The sequence below is a fragment of the Cygnus atratus genome, chromosome 1 (genome assembly GCF_013377495.2).
Source record: "Cygnus atratus isolate AKBS03 ecotype Queensland, Australia chromosome 1, CAtr_DNAZoo_HiC_assembly, whole genome shotgun sequence".
NCBI classification, from domain to species: Eukaryota; Metazoa; Chordata; class Aves; order Anseriformes; family Anatidae; genus Cygnus; species Cygnus atratus.
The window spans coordinates 177,785,183-177,807,246 of record NC_066362.1 but is presented as its reverse complement, the minus strand read 5'-3'; the positions used below and the strand labels follow the sequence as shown (position 1 = coordinate 177,807,246).

The window sequence follows — 22,064 nt, the reverse complement described above, 5'->3', positions numbered from 1 at the left end:
GGCAATGTAGCGTATAGAATAAATAATCCTCACTATTGTCATGTTTATAGAGATTGCCTGAAAATATGTAGAGAAAACCAATGAAGGATTTCTGTAGTTGTTCTTACACATGAAAGTAGGCAGCAGCTACGAATCAGTGAACTGTTGCCTTTGTAAAAAGAATTGGCAGGATCTTTCATGCAGTTGCTGGATGAAAATTTCTACTGCTTCTGCTTCTCAGAGACAGCCATATCTTTATGTCTGATTATCTTGCAAAAAAATGAGCAGTGAAATAATTATCCATGCTGATATTTACATTTTGTCTCTCTGCTTGAAAATTACCAGCTCACAGGAGGGAAAAGAGGGAGTCTAGGACTCCTTTGGTGGGTTGAACCTTTAGAGAAGAAAATGCCTGCTATGCAGCTGGAGCACATAGGTGCTCCCAGCCAGGTGACCATTGATGCGTAGTGGGTATAGGCTGTTCTGTTACTGATTCATCTAACTCTGCTGGGGTGATTCACTTTGCCTACGCTGGGAATCATGTGGTGGGTACCAGTGGTGCAGCTGCAGGCTAAAGCTCAGGAAAAAATGTGGGGAAAGGAAAGAGGCAAGACTTTTTCTAATGTGCAATCTAATTCTTTTTAGGGATGTGGCTATTTGACAGCACTGTGTGAAAGAGTTTTTCCTGCTGCAGAATTCAATGATAACAATGGTGCAGTAGAAATACTCAGTGCACCATCTACTCATGGTGTTGAAGCTGATGTTGTCATCTCAGAAATCACTGTCCAGAACAAAGATCAGACCAAGTGTATTTGGACAAATGAAATTCTTTTCCTCTTTTTTTTTTTTTTTCCTCCTCTGCATCTTTTCTTGGTCTGCCGAGCCTGTTTCTTTCTTCCAGTACATCTTCTTCAGCTTTTTTTTTTTTTTTTTTTCCGCACGTTAGCTTTATCAAACGCATTATGCTCTATGTCAATGTGCAAGAATCACCAGGAAAAATTACAGATACTCCAGGACTAATTGTGACTAGGTGTTACACATATGCTTACAAAAATGTGCATCTAGAATTTCACATTTGTAGCAGAACTGCCCTATTCAGCATTTTTGGACAAAGAGATAATGCACATAATGATGTCCTTGATTTTTTTTCATGTGGTTTCCCTGTTTGTGCCACAATCTTGCTGCAAATTAAAGGTAGAATATTGCATAAATGTATATGTGGATGTTTGTGCTTTCCTAATACATTTTTATTTTCTGCTATGCTACTGTCATTTTTGCATATTGAATATATTGTTTTTGTTCTTTCATTATAGATAGTTGTAGTAAAAGTGCATTTGGAAATTTAATGTGTTTTCAGAGTTTTGTACTAATTTTGAACTCATATGCAGAAGTTGTCTAAGAATCTATATACTATTATATATGTTAAATTTAATAATCTTTAAATTATCATACCATCAGTTCTATCACCCAGAATGGCTCATGTGATGCACTACTGTAGAAGAACAAATTTCCAAATACAATGATATTTTTTTCTTTTCTTTTGTAGCCTTAAGCTGTATACATTTAGTGACTTGTATATATTATCTCCTTTTCAGATCTTGGATTCTGAACTTGAAGCAATTATTGATTATATGCTTCTTGAAAGTTGGAGAATATCTGCAATAAATTGGTATGTGTAATGGATACATTCATATTTTTTGTTGGATGATTTGGAGTATATGTGAGTTTTGTTGACAGTTTAATGCTGAACTTCTTAAAGCTCTTGATAAATCTCAGCTGCCATGAATGGGAGAATATGATGGATCTTTGGAGGCTGAATTTTCAATATCATGGTATTTGTATGGCAGAAACTGGGAAGTGTTTGATGCTTACTGTTACTCAGGGAGAAATGTGTAGCCAAACTTACAAATTTAACTTCTAACTGGAGGAAAAAGTGAGTCTCTATGAGCAACTAACAAGTTCTGAACATAAAGCGAGTTGGAAGAAGTAGCTCTACTCTTGATCCTCCCGTACTTAAGATTGTGCTTTAACTGGCTTTTTGTCTGTGTTTCCTTTGATTTTCCTTGCAACTGCTTAAGGTAGTTAAGGTATGAATGTGAAGAAGTGCTTGAAGAAAAGGTCTATAAAGGTAAAAAACTCGGGCATGCTGGAGTTCCAGAAAATTTTCTCAAGTATTTCAGTGAAGCTAGTATCTTACTTGGAACATTTACAGAAAATATTCAGGCAATTTCAGAAGTACATTCTTGCATATAACGAAGCAATTTTTAGGTGATTTCTTTTTTAAAACTCAGGTCACACTTTATGATGCTCGAAATGCTGCTAAACTTCTAGTAATGGAGAGGGGGAAACAAGAGAAGATATAGAAGGTTTTTATTCTTTCTAAAGAATTTACAAAACGAGACATTTTTTTCATCTCAGCTCTAAAGAGGAAAAGGGTTCTCAAATGTATGGATGTAACAACTGAACTGAATTTGATCTGTATGAGAAAATTTTAAGAGATTTATAATGGGGGAGAGGTTGAATTGTTCTTATAGAATAAAATTCATAATTAGATTTTTGTGTAGAGGACCCAAAAGATTGGTTTTCAAAAGAAGTTACATGTTCTCTAAGAAATGGAATGCAAAGTATTTTCATTGAGTATTTTCATTGAGTGCTTCATCTGTAAGTCCCAAGATGCCTGACAGAAGCTGGAGAACCACTGTCTCCATTTTATGCCTGGGGTCAGGCGTTTGCCTGGATCACTTAAAGTATAATTGTCCTGCTACTGGATCTCCTGGATGTTCAGGCCTGTGTTGAGGCATGTTAGAGGATCCTATGTCTAATGGTGTTTTCAACATGTGTGCAGATCTTACCACTGTTTCTTTAATATTTCTCAAATCTAGTGATGTGCCTTTATTTATCTCTTTTTTCCTCTATGCCCTCTTTGTGATGCATTTGTCCCATTTGTTCTGCTTTGTTTTCTCTTTTGCTCCTTTATTTTGCTTTCCCATGGTTTTTGCTTTTTCCTCCGCTTTTTAATTCATTTTCAGTCTCTGGAGATTGGCAGCAGTGGGATCTTACACAAGGAGGAGCTTAAGAAAAAATCATAGCAGAATGAGCTTCCTTTTTACTGCCTTTTACTGCCTCTCTAGAGAGTCTGCTGTAAAAGGAAACTTGCTGTCATTCTTGTAAATTTTCTTTTGCAGCCAGCTCTGCTGGGTGTCCCCTTTGTGCCCTGTGAACATCTGTGTTGCAGCTTATGCCTGAACCCAAGTGGAGAACAAATGTGTGAACTTGCTCCTTATTTTGAGCAGGAAGCTGCAACTATTAGTAGGGCAGGTGGCCTTGGTTCACCTGCGACTTCTAATCCCTGTCTGGGAGCGAAGCAGCCATCTCTCCTCTCCCCTCCCTCCACCGGTGCCCTTGTCCGTGGGGAATCATGTTTCCCTGCTTTCCTCAAGACACTGCCCGATGCCTGTCAGTTGTCAGCATTCATTTTCTCCCTCAAGTTTTCCCAAGACATCATGTGCAAGGAAGAAATCAGTAAGCACTGTGTGACTTCTGTGGCATAGTTTACTTTCCGTTGCTCCTGGAAACTTCTGCCTGTGTGCACACAGGCATTCAGGCACCACCCAATGACACCACCCTAATGACTAGGGAAGAAATCTGTAAGCCCTGAAGTATTCAAGCTCAGGAGATGTTGGGGCAGAAGAAGAGCCTCATTCCCAGGGCCGTGCACGGGATTCCAGTGACAATTTTTTCTGTGCAGCTTTTGGACACAGCATGAGACAGTTCATAGAGCATGAATTGTGAACTTCAAACAGACTTACATTAGCCATTTTTTTTTCTTTTTTTTTTTTAAGTTAAAAAAGAAGCATCAGTGCTGTCCTGTTTGCAAGTTCTATCCCACTCGAGCGTGCTCAGCAACATTTGAGAAGCGTAGGTGATGAACTGCAATCTTTGTGACATATGTGTGCCTCGGAGAGAAAAACTGAATCTGTTGTGTCAAGTTGGCTTCAGCTTATGCTCGCAGGGCTGTCGTGATGAGCCTGAAGGGTGTGAAAACTTTTCAAAGGTGGAGGATGAGGTATGATGGCAGAGAACGACTGTAACTGCTGCAGAAGGAAGCTGGAGAATGTGAGGTCAGTCTAAATCGTCAGCCAGCTGGGAAAGGAGCACGGCTGATTTAGCAAGAGGGTGCACCAACGCAGATATTTCAGTTGAAAAGACTTGGAAATAACAAATCTTCCTGTCTGATGCTAGCTGAAATGGCTACTAGGCAACTGTTTTCCTTCCCTTTCAGTTTCCTTTCCCTTTTGGCAGAAAGTTACATTAATTTTAGAGCTTTCCAAGCCAGGTTAGAAGTTGTTGACCCATTTCCTTCCAAAACTAACTGTCAAGGCAGTCCCAGTGCTCTGCAGATGTCTTTATGCGTGTGAATCCTGCACAGACAAAGGTATCTCGTGTTCATTCATGTATGCGCTTTTTACGGAGGGAAGGATTGGTCTAGCTGATTGTGCGACTGGGAGTGCTAAACAGTGAAAAACTCTAAACAAAAAAATCTGGTCCTTTTTAAACGTTGGCGGACAGATATCTGTCTTCCATCTGTGGCAGCCTATGCAAAACAACAGAAGAGCTGCAAAGTTTGTGTTCTGAAACCTTGGAGAAATAACTGGCACGCTGACTTATTTTTTGACTACACACAAATCTGAAACATTAAACACGGGAACTAATGTTAAATTTTGGCAAACAGGCAAGAAGCCAGGAAGATCAGCCAGAAGGCTTGTGTCCCATTCCTTCAGGTGGCAGGGCACAGAGCACGGGGAGCCGTGGCCCTTTGGCACTGCTGCTCAGGCACTGCTGTCACTTAACAGTGGCAGTGGTCACCTACCAGGCTGTACCCTACCTCCCCTCGTACTTATGTCCACTGGCTCCCAGGATGTCCCCTGCAGGTACCCGACCTTCCACCTGGGTCACCCATTCCTTGACCAGGTGTTGCATAGCCTCACGGCTGAAGGAAGGTGGCTGATAGTCTTGCAGGTGTGTATCACCCATGGGGATCCTCTGAAGGTCTGGGGTGACCTTGCTCCTCCCATTTGTTTTTCTAATCAGAAAGTTTGTGAGCTTCAGTGGACAGTGACAGATTTGAAGGACTGTTTCTTCAAACAGCTCTGTGCTCGAGTATTTGAACAAGGGAGCACAGTTCAGAGGAGGGATGGGAATATGGATAAAACATCAGGCTGTAACCAGTGTGTTAAATCCAGGCATGCAGGGGGGAGAGTTAAAGCAGCATGGAGGCTGCTCCATCAAAAACCTGGGGTTGTATCAGCCCCCAGCCAGCCCTAGGCCAGAAGAGATACATACAAATGTTTTGTTCATTCTTGTTCTTACTTGAGGCTTCATTGCCTTCAGTGGGCTTTGGATCAGCTTCATGGAGCAGCTGGGAAACAAAGCAAGACTGCATCAGCCAGTATCCCTGGGCAGCAGCAATTTGGTTTGGTTAGAGAAGGTGTCAACTTTTAGCAGATCTGTGTTCATTTTTAATTTGCCCTGTGCTTCCCCATCTAGGCAGTGCCCTGTATTTAGTACTGTGTGTCTCCGCTACGTTGTACCATCTATTTATCAAAGTTATGCAAAGAAGATCCACGTTAAAACATTTACCTTTTCTGAATTACCTTGGCATTGCAGCTGTTTGTCTCCCTTTGCAGCACTGGAAAATGTGTGTTTACAATAGGTGATTACAAGCACGACACTTTGGTACATGGGAATCTGGAAGAAAAGTCGTCTTTGGATTCGCTGGAACAATTGGCGCTGAGTCACGTTGCTAAACATGCCATATGTTACCAAGTAACACGCAGTGTTATTAATTGAGGATGTCACTAACGTGTTACACAACTGTCAGACTTAAAAATTAAAGCAGTAGTAAGGAGCTTTGAAATTGTCTTGTTTCATCTGGGCTACCATTTATAATACCAGTACTTCTAAACACAGATTTTAATACCAAATGCCAGAAAATGAAGGAAAATGAAGGCAAGTCTTTCTGCTTATATGGCTTAATGACTTTGGGCGTTCTGCTTAGGATGTGAGCGCCTGCCTTATAGTGCCCGCCTAAGTGGCTGTCACCTATAGGAACTGCTTCTTTAGACCTCCAATACAGAGATGCTGCATGTCACTATGTGCCATGCAGGTGTGAGGATGGTAAATGTCCAAGTGAAAGATTTTTTTTTTTTAATATGAACGCTCAAGAAACCAATGCAATGAAGTGGATACGATCTGGTATTGATTCTGTTATGCCTCTTTTACTGTGCTTGCTTGAGGAAAATGTTTCAGAATTCGGAGAGAGGTGCACACTCGTGTGTTGTGCTTTCTATATGGATGCTCATCAGCATCCTGCTTCGTGTCCCTGTGTATCCCAGCGATGTGCATCGCTCTTCATTATGCAATGATTGGGTCTGTAATCGTACACATACATAAAGTGCGTGGTAGCCAAATGTAGCAACATAGGAGCTAAGTAACGTGGTTTTGTGAAGACAAGATACCCAGCACAGAGTATCATAAATTGATCCCAGGAGGACAGACCTAGAATATAAACTGTAGTGCTTTGAATATATGCATGTTATGATTGTATTAAATGCTTTGCAGCAATTTGTATTGTATTACAGCTGACAAAGTATTTTACCTCCTAGTAACTAACTAATGTAAATAGTGTTGGTATTTTTCTTTTCCATATTTATAATTACATTAATTGCTTTGCTTATTAATAACAAACAGTTAAGTGTCAGCACCCAAGCTGTAGCTGCCAGTAATCCACAAGTAATTTGTTTTCATATTCAAAATATTAATCTGAAGAGTAATTACCGTTTTTGCAAGCACATATCTTCACAGTGTAAATTTTACATAGAAAAGCTCACTGTTTTACCTAAATGTTGTCATTTTCAATATCAAATCTAGTGCTAATAGAATGTGTTTTAGAAATGAAAAGAAACTTCGGGCTAAGAGGTCAGAAGGCATCCAATGAAAAATAAATGAATAGCTCACTCACATTAGCTAGGAATTGTGACTTGATTCCAAATAAATCAAAACTTTGAGAAAGGTGTTTCCAGCCTGTGAAAACAGCCTTTTTTTTCAGAAGCCAAGGCTGGAAGATCCTCATGCAGTGCAATTTTTGCTTTTCTAATGTGGTTTGGTTGGGCTAACAGAGTGTCAGTGGAAAGAAGCATTGTAGAGTTGACCGAATTTTTCAAACAGGAGCTATTTTTTCTGAAAGTTTCTAGAGAAATATTCTTTCTACATTGGTATATAGGGGACTTGAGTTATTTTTGTTCTTAGAGACAAAGCAAATTGAGATCTTGACATAAACCTTGCTAAAACTTCAGTTAAAGAGAGATTTTTCCTCAGGTTTCTTCTTTTTTTTTTTTTTTCATTTCTTGTTTTCTTTGTAATTGTGATGCTTTATTATGTTGAACTCCTTGCTTGAGGCCAGCATTTAAAGCAGGTGATGATTTTGAAAGTTTGCAGACCATTGGTATTTGTCAGAGGTGCACAGTGAAGAGTAAGCTCGAGTTAATATTGCAGATGTATGCTGAACTATCTGGGGAAGAGCAAAGGTTGATTAAATTCACAAAATAAGGTGATTCATAGTTTTCTAAATATGTCACTCAACCTAAAATTAACTCAATTATTTACCAGTCACACACACGCTAATGAATCCTGACAATCTCAATCGACCTGCTGCGAAGAACTCCACTATCACCTAATAGTATTTCCTCTGCGTTTTCCCTAAAAGGAAAGAATGATTGTAGCATTTATCCCATGTAAAGCAAAAACACTTGAGGATTTTATTATTTTTTTTAATACTTGCCATTTCAGGGCAGTAGTAAATTAATTACATTTAATTAGTAAAGCTATAAGGGAGGCGCTTCATTTTTGTGAGAGTGTCTCCTAAAGTTTAATCCCCCAGAGATTTCATGTATGATAGTGATGGAAATGGCAGCTCCTAAATCAGCATCAATTATATTATTTAAGAAATAAATTTGAGGTTATTTTTCGTGCAAAATGTGACAAAATTATAAAGCTTTAAGACACTTTTATGATAAATGTGATTTATTATTATTTCTATAGTTAGAATCACCTTATGAAGGCATTTTTAGGTGCGTGTTACCAGTAGCTATAAGAAATATGTAAGAAATTTGTAAATTAGCCAGAATCTTGAATGGGTTTATCTACATTCTTGCTAAATACTTAAATATATTATTTAAATAGCAATGAGGCTATCCTGCATTTATATTTGGCTTATAGGTAAATCTCCGAAAGTCTGCCCTGGATTATGACATAGCATCTGTCTTTCCTTTTCTAAGGTTTTTCCCCCAAAGCTTTACAGAAACCTGGATGAAAATCAACATTGACCCATAAAAGAGACATCACTGTAGCATCGACATGGGTAGGGAAAAACAGCTGAAGAGATTTTGGGCCTAGGGTTATTTCTGTCAGGAAAATGGAGCTAGATAAAGATATATAATATTTAAAGCTGCTGGGCAATGGCAGGCTTATTTGCAGACAGCTGCATGTTCAGCCTTTTTGGATGGAATAGTTAAGTGGCTAATTAAGTGGACAAGGCAGATCTCTGTATGCCCTTAGAGAGAAGTCTGCCGTGCCTCAGCTTCCCATGAAAATGTTGGCAGGGATGTTGGAGCTGCAACAATCTCATTGTGAGATGCAGCGCTGGTTATGATATAGGCTTGCTAGAACCCGTTTTACTGGATTTTACTCAGTCACTGCCACCCACAGAGAAACATAAAAAGTTTTTTTTTTTTAGAAAGCTGCAATTTTGAAAACTGAAATTAAGTCATCACATTCAATTGAATTTCTTTCCTGGTTGTTCCAAATTATTACTGCATTTGTTTAGAAGTATTTTTTTCTCTTTCTTTTCTTTTAATGATTTTCATGATTTTCTTATTTGATTTGTTCAGTGACATCAGCTGTACTGACCGAACAGTTGTTTCCGTGGTGACAAATTGCAGCGTTACAAGCATCCTTGAATGAATCAGGTAAAAGAAACAGGTCAACTAAAAATGAAGAAAGTTTACTTACAAAAAATAAGCCAGAAATGTTGGGTAAAAGTTTGCAGGAAAATGGCTTGGGAATCTAAAAATTATTGTAATGTAGTTGAGTCTTCCATACAGCCAGAGACATCAGTATGGCTACTGGGACCGTGAAGCACAAAGGAATCTATCTATCCACAACTGGTAACACCAAAGAGCTGGAGAACTCTTCAAATAGGTAGCTAGTTCCATAATAAGACTGACTGAATTAAAAACAAAACAAAACACAAACAAACAACGAGAAAACAAAACAAAAATCCAAACCTCTTCTTACTCATCTTTTAAACTGATAATAAGTATTAAAGTTCATTGTGACTAAGGTCTTTCTCCTTAATAAATTCCATCTTAAAAGATTTTGAGTACTTGCCATATCACAGTTTCAATTCTGATGCCATATTGGCAAGACCCAGGAGCTTGTCCACTGGAAATGATGGAGTTGCATCAGCCTTATATAAATGCAGGTGAAATCTGACTTTTGTTCAGTATATGTAGCAGAGAATGTAGGTCAAAATTTAGCAGGCCCCACATGGTACTGTTGTACGGTATGCTGTATCATCATGGAATTAGTTATTATTTGGGGTGCATGCTAATAAAGGCAAAAAGACCCTCCATGTATACAGCAACAAGAGTTAATTCCATTCCTGTCATGACAGCTCTCAGTGGGAATATTGTGCCTTGCCTTGGCTCAGACGTTATTTCCAATAAATATGGAAATAATGGCTCACAGTGCTGCAAACTGTTAGGAGATCTCATGGGAAATCTCATCAGATTATGTGATAGGTTTGAAATTAATCCATGTCCCCACTGTATTTACACAATATACAATTGTCTCTCAGATGGCTTGTAAGGAAAGGTAAACACTACCATCCTAAATCAGCAAGGGGATGTGCTGCAATACATTCTCTTGGAAGAGACTACATTTCTTTGTATTGGTACAAGAAATAGACAAAATGATTGTATAACTTTCTTACACTGCAAACAAACTGCTGTCTGGTTTGTAACCTCAGTATAGAAAATTATCATCTTTCTTGTGAATCTCCTTGCCTCTAGTTCAGCAGACATTAATTTTTATGTTATTCTTTTGAAAATCTGAAAGGGAAAAAAATGTTGAGAACTTCTTGCTTCTAGTTTGGGTGTTGCCCATGTGGATCCATCCATCCATCCATCTGCCATACTTAGATTGCTCTTTGGTGGAGGCTTCCTTACAGCAGTGCTGTAGCCTCTTCATAGACTGTTCAGGTGTGCAGAACTGTGTCATGTTAGGCCAAAAACTGTCTTCCTACTGTCTTTCCACAAGGTGCAGGAGGTTATTGCCCATGCAAGTATGTACACTTCACCGTGCTTGTAAGTAGTGTCTATTTAAAGAAACTCTTCAGCCCATGGGTTGAGTTTCTTAAATCCTGAATGTTCTAGAGGGCATAAACTAAAAGCTCAATTATGAATCCTTACAAGATTTCAAACATGCAGGACAGATGTTCACTGGTCAAGAAGTCTTAAAAGGACTGGAAGAGAAATGGTCCTCCTTAGTGACCCGTTCTACCCTAAAGCTTGAATACCAACACTAGGCAATTTGGAGGTCCAAGACAAAAGGGATGTTAGCACAGTGTGAAATGCCATATGAGATGTGCAAGGGCTGCTAATCTGGACTGGAAAAGTGACTTTTTACTTTTTTTTTTTTTTTTGTGAATGTGGAAAGAAAACAGTGGAGACACTATATTTCTGCAGCTTCTCTTTCCTCTCATTAATTTAACTTATTTTGTTTCTGGTTTCCACATTTACCTCATGGAATTCTGTGAAACTTCCTTCTCATTGTAAAATCATTCCTTTCTCAAAAAGCATTTTCTTTGCTCTTCATCCTCAAAGATTCAACAAACAGTGAAGAAACTCTAGGATTCTTTCGGATGGCTTTTTCCTTCCCCCGTAGACTGTCTACAAACCATGTTCTGGTTCTTCTTCCTTGTTGTCTGTGCTTGCCTTTACTCTTAAGAGTTAAGAGCCTCTTCCTTCCAATAACCACTACTTGTTGCAGGCAAAGGATTGACATGCAATCCCCTTTCTACCTTTCTGCCAATTTGGAAGGTTCACACAAGCATTTGGTACAACCAGTGGTTTTGATTTCCTATAAACTGCAGTTCTACTTAGAGCTTCTTTTTTTCCTCTCCATTTTGATAGACTGTTGTATCAGTGTATCAGCAGTCATATCTAACACTAGTGTTAGAATGCACTAGATACATGGCTCCATTTAATTAATTACATCGAAAAGAAAACGAGAGAAAACCCACATAATCATTAATTTCTTCTCATACTACTGCTTCCTGGATTCCAATCGCCTTTATCAGCTTTTAAAAAACATCTGTGAGTGCAATTTAGAATCTCGTGCATTCTATCTGATGGGTACAAATGCAACCACCTTCTTTCTACTTCTTTTTATTCATGGTAGATGGATTTTATATGTCATTTGTAATTGTATTTTTTCCCTCATGTGGAGTGAGGGAAGAGAAAGCTCTATTTAGCTCTTTATTCTTGTTTACTTTGTTGAGCCAAAGCAGTTTGAATGAGGCATGTGCCTTCCAAAGAGCCACAGTCTAAATTCTGATCAATTAATGACCAAGATTAATCACCAGGAAGAAATTATTCACTGTAAGGGTAGTGAGGCACTGGCACAGGTTGCCTAGAGAAGCTCTGGATGCCCCATCCCTGGAGGTGTTCAAGGCCAGGCTGGATGAGGCCTTGGCCAACCTGATCTAGTGGGTGACATCCCTGCCCATGGCAGGGAGTAGGAACTAGATAATCCTTAAGGTCCCTTCCAACTCAAACCATTCTATGATTCTATTATAAGATGACCAAAAAGAAAGCATAGATTGGTGATACAGCTGCTGCTGACAGCACATATACTGCACGGTGAGGTTGCAGCAGGGGCATCTGAAGAATCATTATTTCTGGTAATGATAAGTATCCAGTATTACCACTGATGAATACCATTATTACTGGTATGAGATGGAAATAAACCAGGTTGTATCAGAATCAAGACTGGCTTTGTAAGTGGCAGTCGAGGGAAAAAAAATTCTTTTTACTTATCAGATGAACTGGTTTTCAACTGAATTTTTCAGGCTTTTTTAACCTTATATGCTGAGAAATTAATAATTTAAGTACATCTCTTCATGCTTTCTGAAGCTTCAAAAAATACAAACCTGAACAGCGTATGGTACTTAAAACTGTGTTTAGCATAGAGGTATTTATCTATTTGTCATGTGGAAGGAAAATTAATAATGTTCTTTGTGCATCAAAACTCCTTTGCTGAATGTTTTTGGAAATTTCATTATGTAGAAGTCTTATAGAAGCTGTGCTGTTCAAAACATTTTTGTTTTCATGTACTATAATGTGTATTTGTTCAAACAAAGAAATGCTTATCTGCTGAAAAGATAGCAGTGATAAATTACTTTAGCTTTCGTGCTTACCTACTGTTTTCCATTTGGCATTAAATTTCTGGTTGAATCCAAGAGGTAAATAGATCTGGATTCAAAAAGTTGCCTTGATGCCTTTTTCAGCCTACCTCTGTGACCTGTTGATAAAAAGGAAATTTAGTCATCTAAAGGACCATCCTTCTTATACAGTTTAAACTCCACTAGATACTGAAAGGATTGCAATTTTTACCATTGTCTTTGAACTGTATTAATTTTCAGAGGATGTACAGGACCTCTACTTTTAGAGAAACAACACAGCACTTAGGATATCAACAGTGTAACTATCTGTTGAATCTAAACAGCATGCAAATTGTACTTCCCGTACTCATCCTATCTCATTATGGGTAATGCTATATATGCTCTGTTAATCCTTTTGAAAAAATTATTGACTCCTGAATAACTTTCTTTTACTACAATAACTCATACCTTCATGTGTTTGCATGTTGATATTTTTTTTTTCTGTTGTTGACTTTTAAGTTCAAGGGCCTGTTTTATTCCTCATCAGAAAACAGATTTCTCTCTGTGCTTAAAATGAAGTATTCCGGGCTTGTGTGTTCCATGTTAATGGAGATTCATCAGACTCTCCTGCTTTCTCCTCACTGAATAAATGATGCTTATGCAATGTGCAGGTTGGGAGCATACATAAACAGAAGAGTAACAAAACAGTTTAAAAAATAAAAGTCAACATTAGCAGTTAGCAGTATTAGCATATATGAATGTGTAAGAAAAAGTAATTAAGAATTCTTCTCTTGCTTGCCAATCTTTACCATGCATCAGTTGGTAGAATAATTATTTACAAAAAAAGCAACATTGGCCTTCAGAAAGAAGATGCTGTATATTCTGGCTGTGTCTTGAGGCCTGTATCTTCATCTTTATTTTATCTGGTCCATCTTGGCTGCCCAATGAAGGATTGTAGACATCTGATTGTGAAGGAGATGAAGGAGCTTGCAATACTTTAGGAGAAGTATTTGTTGTCTCGGGATGAATAAATATGTGCACTTGACCAAACGCTTAACATCAGCATGTGTTTGTTTCTCTCTGATGAGTGTGAAAGGACTCCTCAGCAATCTGGACAGTGATATTTTATCTGATGAACAAAACCCAGCATGTCCAGAGATTCCTGCCTGCTATTTTTTTTTTATAAGTCAAAATCTCTGCAGAACAATTTTGTGTCACAATTTCTGTCACTGCTCTTTACTTTGTAATGCCTTCTGATATGAATTGCAACTTTTGACTCTCATTCAGAGCATTAGGAGTCCTGTTTTTTGGGTATAAGTACACACTGGTCTACTGACCAAAGCACAGAGTTCAAATGTTTGGGCAGTTGTTGCTACCACCAGCTCATGCTGTAACTCCTCTGGATGATGATGGTATTGGCCTGTGCTTCTCATTTTCCCCTCCCTTAAATGAGAGCACTGTTAATGATGATTGCTTATTTTTTAATGTTCTATGCTATATAAGCTGAGATACAGGACATCTTCTTAAGTACGGTAAAGTACTTCTTATCTCAATAAACTACTCATTTTCAGACTTGTTATTAATATCATTACTATTATTATTTCTGGTTCTGTGCACTCCTAAAGGTTTTTTTTTTTTTTTTTTTCCTAGTGTAAAATCCTACCTGGAACAGCGTACCTTACTTAGAGTAATGAAAGTCAAGGACATTGAGTACCTTGCAGGGCTGGCTCTACAACAAAGACAGTATTAACGGTTACTTCAGTTCTGTCAGAATTCAATCCCTGCCTGTGTAGAAGAGGTGTCTGACAAAATGATTTTGAAAATGCCACTTCACATTAAAAGTAGTAGGAGAAAATTGTCCCCAGGATAGTATTATCTGTGTGTAGCAAGTAGTTTAGCAAGAAGCTCTTCCAGATATACTTCTAGTCTTTTGAAGAAATCTGTATTTTGGAGTACATTAGCCTGCAGAGGGGAAGAAACAGGGACGGTCTTAATAGATTTTTCCATTTAAACACAAATGTTTTCTCCTAACTCTAACTAAGAATAGAGGTAGTTCTTTTTTGGCAAGCAAATGGCTGTTAAGGGCACTTTGCTGGACGTGTTTGTGCTATTTTGTAATCTTGCTGTCCATTGATTGGTGGCCTGCACAAATGGGCACAATCCCCAGAAAAATAACAGCAGACATAAGTTAATTAAACAAAAGAACCACAGCTGTGTGTTGGTGGATGAGTAGAGTGAGCAGCTCACCTCCTGCTGATGTTGTGCTTGACTTTCTGTGTGAATTATTTCTGAACCCTATAGTCTTTAGGTGGGGGCAGGTGGTAGGTAGGAATAGGGAGATTTTGCCAGGAAATACCCACCCAGTTAACAGAGACAGGCTGCTACAATTCTGTTTTCCTGAAGGAAAAAAATATATTTGATTTTATTGATAGCGTTTAGACTGGTAATTTGAACTCTGAGCAGAGCAGGCAAGCTATATTTTGTGGAGTCCAAGAGCGTCCTCTTTCTGGAAAATCTTTCTGAAATTATCACATAGTGAGTAGAATTTGATCCATTCTATAGATAAAAGAGGCTGCTGTTTACAAATATTATGATGAAGCATAGACATTGTCATGTCTAGATGGTATGATAGATTTCATTATATCCTGAATGTAATCCAAGCCTGTTAGAGACAAGTAAATAACCTCAGATTTCTTTCTTTTTTTCTTATTTTTTTTCTGCCTGCCTCTCCTTTTCTTCTTTCCTTCATACAGCCTGAATTTTAACAATGGGTTTTTACAGAAGTCTTCGGTGACACTTCACACGTAGCACTGCTCTGTGTGAAATTTTATTACAATGAAATCATCAGGGGAAAACAAGAAATCAATCCAGCCAGACAGTTATTACCGTGTTTTAGAAAGGTAAAAACCTTTGGAGAATAAAGTTGCAGTGGATTGATAATGTGTCATAACAGAGCTGTCTTTTCCCTGTGCCAGTCCTTTTCTAAGATGGTCATGAAGAGATGAAATACTCTGGCACCAGGCTCTTGCCCTCCTCTCCCCGCACCTCTAATAGTAGTACGATGTTTACTGTTTTTAGTAGCCACCTGCTTCCCTTCAAATCCTCCTCATGCAAAACACAGCCATTTCAGAACAGTCATTATACATTTGGAAACAGCAAAGCAATTCTCCAAGTCCCACTGATTATGTTGTATAGCAACCCTACTGTATGCTGTTTCTGCTGCTTGGAAGGCTGGTAGCTGCTTGGCAAGCTAAAGAAGAAGCTTCTTTCCAGTAACTGTGTTTTTCTTTTATCCCAGAGTGTGGTATTATTTTTCTAGTGGTATGATTAGAAAAGAAAATATATACAAAGCTAAAGAAATATTCCAACATATTTATAATATAATATTATGATGGGCATTAAATAAAGTCATTCAAGTGCCTGAGTTCATTCAAATATATTTCTGGCTTTTTAAAAGAAATAATTTTTGCACAGAAAGTCTTGCCTGAATAGCAATTATTTGATTAAAAGAATACTGGCCCAGGTCTTGCGCTTGGCTTTCTATAAGCTTAAGCATGCAATCATTTTTTATTGCCATTGTTGAACGCAGATGGATTTAAATAGGGGTTCTCCCACATAGGTTCTTTAATGATACATTTAAGGAAGAGAGTGCCAGTGGATTGAAATGAAATCCAGAACCCACAGCTCCAGAAGAGTGTAGGATGAGGTCTGAAAGGAGCCCTGGTGCCGTTGGGAATGGCAGGAGCAGCATTACACAGCAAGGAGACCAGAGTTGGAGTATTCGTGAGGATGGAAAAATATCATTCTTTCTTCTGAGAGCCCTTTGTTTTGGTTGGATATGGGCCCTGTTCTCTCTTAACCTATCGCTGCCTGTAACAATGCTTCTAAATGCAATTGGCACCCATTCCATCTGCCTGCATTCATTTATAGAAAGCAAACAGGGTTTCCAGGGTTCCTCAGACCCACCCTACCTAAGAAACAATTTCTTCAATGTGAGGAGAATAAAAAAATAAATAAAAATAATAAAACAACAACGACAAGAAAACATATGAAATTCATGCTAAAATCTTTGTAGAACTTCAAACAACCTGCATTCTGTCTATTGTAATCTGAAGTAATGAACTGGAAAAATATACTACATTTCTGCAGATCTCGACAAGGAGTAGATAACTGCCAGAGGTTGAGCTTCTGGAACTCTGGGCAAAGTTTCATGCTGCTGGAAATAGTTTTGTTTTGCAAAGTGAATAGTAGCTGATTGTTAAAGCATGGTCTGTGCTGATGGCAGGAGTATAGAAAATGGCTAAGACTCTCAAATTAAATATAGTTTAAAATATGTTTTAAAGGGCAAGAATCGTGTGTGCAAAAGCATAAGTGCTGTGAAACTTCTTTTGCCAAGAATGTAACAAGCAGGGACTCCACAGATAAAGAACAAGCAACAAACAAACCCAGCTTTTCCGGAGGTGATGGAAATGTTCTCAGAGCAATGATGCAAGCCCTTGGTGATTCTGGGTGTGTCACCTACATCTTTCCCTTCCAAAGAAGTCCAGAAATACTTCGTGTGTCCTCATAGTCTGGAGTGACTTGGCAGGAGATGTCACCGAGTGTTTATTTGAAATGTAGTTCCAGGGAAGTATGAGACATACAATCTCAACATTACAAGAAGATTTGAAAATAAAAAAGCAGAAGTACAATTATTTACCTTAAGGCATCTGTGTTTTTTTCAGGTTCAGAGAAAACCAATGTGTTTCTTGTCTACTGCTGCTGGAAATTTTGCAGGGTTTATGTAGAAAGTATTATATTTATCAGCAGATAAATATCTTTAAATGGTGCCTAAAGGCCAGCAGAGTTTTTAACAGCATTTTAGAGAGCCACCTCAATGATCTGCTCCTGTTAATGTGACTGATATATTCTGAGAAGATCCTACTGTAACTCTCTCTGTTATTAGAGTTCTGGCAAGTATAGGTACTGGGTCACTACTGTATTCTGCATGTGCTAAAAAGATGTTGCAATGTTTTAGGTCTGAAAAAGAAATGTGTGAATTATTATTATTATTATTTTTTCTCTGTAGCATTGTAGAAAAGAGGGTAGATTGTGTGGATCAGAGGAAGAAATCATCATTTCGAGTTTATTCCTTGTGGTTGGAGCTTTGAGGTGGAATGAACAGACATGAGGAAACTCAGTTCTCCAGGAGCATGTCTGTAGATACTGTAAAAGGACATATTGTTCTTTTTGTTCTACTTTCAAAAACACACAAATAAGTCCAGAGTTAAAATCTCCTTTATTGTAATAAACATATATTTCAGAAAAAAAGTAAAGTAAAAATGCAATGGACCATGCATGACTGTTGCCAATGGACTCTTCCAGAGACAGGAAAAAATATTAAAAAGAAACTAGCATCAAGTAGTATAACATCTATAGGAATTTCACCACCATGGGTCTGCATAAAATCAATACGCTTAAGTAATTCAGCTTCAGATGTTCAGGGTTTTATCGAGTCCATTCACTTTGTAGATCTTCTGGGTTAGTATAAACTGTTTCTGTTACACACCTTGAGGGAACCCAGGAGGTTCGACATCCCTGGAGAAGATGTTGAACAAAGATAGTTTCCAGTAGAGAATCCCTGCTGCTCATTTGTTTTGAACATCAAGCAAAAAAAGACTTGGTCATCATTAGATTTCCCATGTTCAGAGTATTAAACAAGGTTAAAACGCAAGTTATTTTTTCATCCAGATGATGTGACTCAGTGGGAGATGTGTGTGTCTATTTCAGGACACAATCTGACCTAAATTCACATCTTGGTCAAGTTTGCATCCTGACTTCTTATTTTTGGGAACTAGGAATTATCTCTGTACCATGGTCCGAACAAAAATTGCTGACAAATCAGTGCTAGGGATTTGTATTTAAGTTCACCATGTTTCGTAGCTGATCTATTTTGTTTGTACATGGCTGTAAGTGGGTTCCCCAGTGATGATTGGTGTCTCAGGAATTTGAGGCTGTTTCTGGAAGGACTTATTATCTAAAGGGAGCAAGTGCTAGGGGCAGGAATGGAGAGGCTGGACTTTATCTTTGTAGACAGTGAAGGAGGGAATCATTTTGCAAATAACTTTCAGATGCAGCAGTTGTTTCATCTTCATTGTCATCATTCTTTGAGTGAAGATTAGCAGAAAGGGGAGGAAGGGCAAAAGGTCCCTAAAAGGGAAAAAGAAACCGAGGAAAAAGGTAGAAGAATATAAAATGGAGAGAAGTAAAGAGGAGGTGGAAGAAGTCTGCCAAGGGATGGAGAAAAAGGCTGGAGTAAATATGGTAAAGCCCCTGTCAGGCACTGTGTAAGTCTTCCCTGCACTTAAAGGGGAGCTTGCTCCATACTAGCAATTACATCTAGCTTGTTTGGGGAGCTCTGGGTAGCAATGAAGATGTAATGGCATAGACTCCAGCCTGGCTGATCAGGGATCCTAAAAATGTATTTTGGATGCTGTCACACTGCTATTTGTTTTAAGAATGGTTACCACCTAGGAAAGATGGATTAAGGTAGCAGCAAAGGTAACATACCTTTGTTGCTTCCTTCCTTTCCCTCTTTCCTCTCCCTCACCCAGAGGCTTTTTCTCCTTGTTTTTTCCTACTAGATAAGGGTCCCTGACTAAATACGTAGCAAGCAAGACTCGCTGAAGCAAATTTTTGACCTGACTTCAATCCAGCTTCAAACTTGTGTATGAAAATGTAATAGGGTAATTTATCACCTTTATTCAGGTAAACAGATAACATTTCGGGCAGCTAACAACCTTCATTTGTATGCAGGAAGTTAGAGGGAAGTTAGGCTCTTAGATAGCAGGGCCTTTCCCTGCCTGATGAGGATTACTCAGAAGGGAATAATCATCACTCACAGTTTTCCACCGTCAACTTTACCTGATAATGGCAGGTAAATCATAGAGCAGAGCATGGTGCTGTCCTCTATCTTTGATACTTGTAAATGTAGCAGTTCTTCAGCAAGCACCCAGTTAACCCATACAGGACTTTCTTTCAGTACAGCTTTTAAAATTAAATAAGGAGTTTGAAATAACCATGCTCTATATAAGAACAAACAATAAAGCACATGTGGAGGAAGCTTCATTAAGATCGCTTGACCTATGAGCAAAATGAAAAGGAGGACAAGACAGGCTTTCCTAGTGATTTACTTTCTATGCCCATGAATCATGTTTTCTTCCTCTGTTATTGTGATTGCATTTTTTTTTCCTCAGCACTGCTTTCCCTATCATTATGGGTAGAAAAAGTAAAGGGATTGTGATATTTTCTCAGCAGTGATGAAAGGAACAGGACATTTCAAGGACATGCTATAAAAGTTGTTAGGACTGCAAGATGCTGTAGCTTCGTCAAGAGGAAACTACAGTGTATGGTCTGTACTGAATTAAGCAACATGCTGAAGGATGCTAGCTACACCATAAGTGATACTGATCTTGCACATTTACTTTTAAACTTATCAATTTTATTAACTCTACTGTTTTCTTCATCATTTGTGGGTGTGTAGATTTTAAGGCTGTAAGCCCCATGGGAAGGAGCTCTGGGCAGTTCACATTGCTGAAGAACCTGGCAAAAGACACTGTTTAAATATTTACCAACAACAACAGAGGGTTGTTTGAAAAATAACTGTGTGTTTCTGTGTGTTGTCTTCAAGGGTCTTACTGGAAGAAAAATCAGAAATGAGGGAACAAAAATTTGAAAATTGTAAAGAGCTTTCAAAATGCTAAGGAGCATTTTAAGGAGTATATTAAGGAGTAGTTTAAGGAGTATATTTTAATATGAATTGATGTGGGTTGGCTTTTTCTATATTTTTGGTAGAGAGGAAGGGATAAGGAAGCAGGAGGGGCCACAGTCAACTAGAAGCCTTGGGAAAGTAAACCACAAAATAAGAACAGCAGATGAGAAACAGTGGCTTCTGACTTCCTTCATATGAGCAGAAATACATCAACTTAATAACATTATTTATAACTCCTCTTTTGGGGCCATGGAAGAAAAGAGCATGGAAGTAATTATTACTAGTGAAAAAAAAAAAATCCACAGGATGACATTTGTCCTTGGTAAAACGTTTCTCCATATTGCTTTGTGGTTTCTATTTATCCAGACAAATTATTCCCAAGACATAAAGCAGCACTTCTGACATCATGTGAGATTACTGTGCAAGACTATAATACAGATGTGGCTTTGTCATGAAAGAGGAGTGTTCCTCTGGCGACGCAGCAGAGCTGTTTGCTGGCCAAAGGGAAGGATGTTGTTTCCTCACTATATTCCAAACTTCAAGCTGTAGCTCCCTTCAAAAATAATAATGATTAGGAAATTTAATCCAATTATACTAGCAGGTTGGAGAATCGCTGGGCTTTCACTGTGTGAAATATTAGTTGAGCTATGCAGTTCTGAATAACTATAGAGGATTTCATTATGACAGTTACTGGTGTTTTTCAGAACATCAAAGACCTAGCTAGCAGATTATGCAGCAGATGTATTACATGAAGTAGAAGTTGATGACGATTTTCTGGATATTTTTTTTTGTGTACCAAATAAGAGCATAATTATTGAATAGGCTATATTACAGTTGATACAGCTTTTTCTTTTTCTTTTTTATTTTCTTTTTTATTTTTCCCAGTAGTTACATTTATCTGGTAGAAGATAAATTTGCCCTTAACAGAAACTGTGGAAAAGGAGCATTGGCCTCTAATTCGCTCAGTACACTGAACATCGTACTAGCAAGCATGTAGTTTGCTATGCACCAAGGCTAAAGATAGGTTGGTTTGTCTTAAAGTTAATGTTTTCTAACTCATGCAACCTCAGTAGTATTTTTCTTCTAAAAGAGTTTAGTCAGTAAGTGTAGTACAAATCTTCTCAAGCTCTGCAGAAATGGCAGGAGCCATAGGCTGTTATCAGCAGAGTAAACACAGGTCATTCACAGGTGGGCTGAAGGATCTTCTTTTCCATTTTGTTGTCAAAATATCCACAGGCAGCAAGAAGGCAATCTAATTTTTGTGGGGCTGTTTTATTAACTGGAAGAAGCTTGTGAAATTTTTACATATGAGCTGTACTGTGAGGTCTCAGCATTTCCAAAGAGAGCAGCCACAGTGAATCAAGTTTGTGAGAGGTCTAAGCAGACATTATAGTACCCTTGCCACACATACCGTGTCTGCTGCTTTTCCAGTGTGCAAACGGTCAGTGTTATAAACACCGATCTCATCCTGAACTGGATAAACTCCTGTGCTGGGGTGTGGACGTGGCAGACCAACAAAATGATGACAGTGCAGTTGTTTTGTGCCTCTGCCACATGCCAGCCTTTCTTCTGCTGTGAGAGGATGAAACCCCACTGATACTGGTGGGATCACTCCAGTTTTTACCAGCAGCAGTGTTAGACCTCCGGCGTTTGAGTGCAACACGACTTGAGGAGACTTGGGGCTGTCATAGTTCCCAGAGAGTCTCCAGCTGAGGGGAGTCTTGTTCATGATGTCCCAAGGAAAAAAGAAAAAAGAAAAAAAATACAAAAACAAAAGGCATGATCTGAGAGAAAAAGCATGCTGTGTTCAGAGCAGTGTATTTCCTAATGATA

The 22,064-nt window shown here is 38.5% G+C and overlaps 1 protein-coding gene across 10 annotated transcripts in view; it reads left to right on the top strand.

The window, feature by feature from the left end:
• ENOX1 (ecto-NOX disulfide-thiol exchanger 1) overlaps nucleotides 1–22,064 on the top strand; it is a 366,413-nt gene that overhangs the window by 70,016 nt on the left and 274,333 nt on the right. For 6 of the 10 annotated variants that reach the window (XM_035553403.2, XM_050715826.1, XM_050715833.1 and 3 more), the window contains one exon: nucleotides 1,575–1,648. The gene's annotated coding sequence lies outside the window, so the exon portion shown is untranslated. Of the gene's footprint in view, nucleotides 1–1,574; nucleotides 1,649–3,821; nucleotides 4,101–8,315; nucleotides 8,399–8,927; nucleotides 9,006–22,064 lie in introns of all 10 variants that reach the window. The other 4 variants (XM_050715842.1, XM_050715838.1, XM_050715834.1 and 1 more) reach the window with 3 other exon arrangements.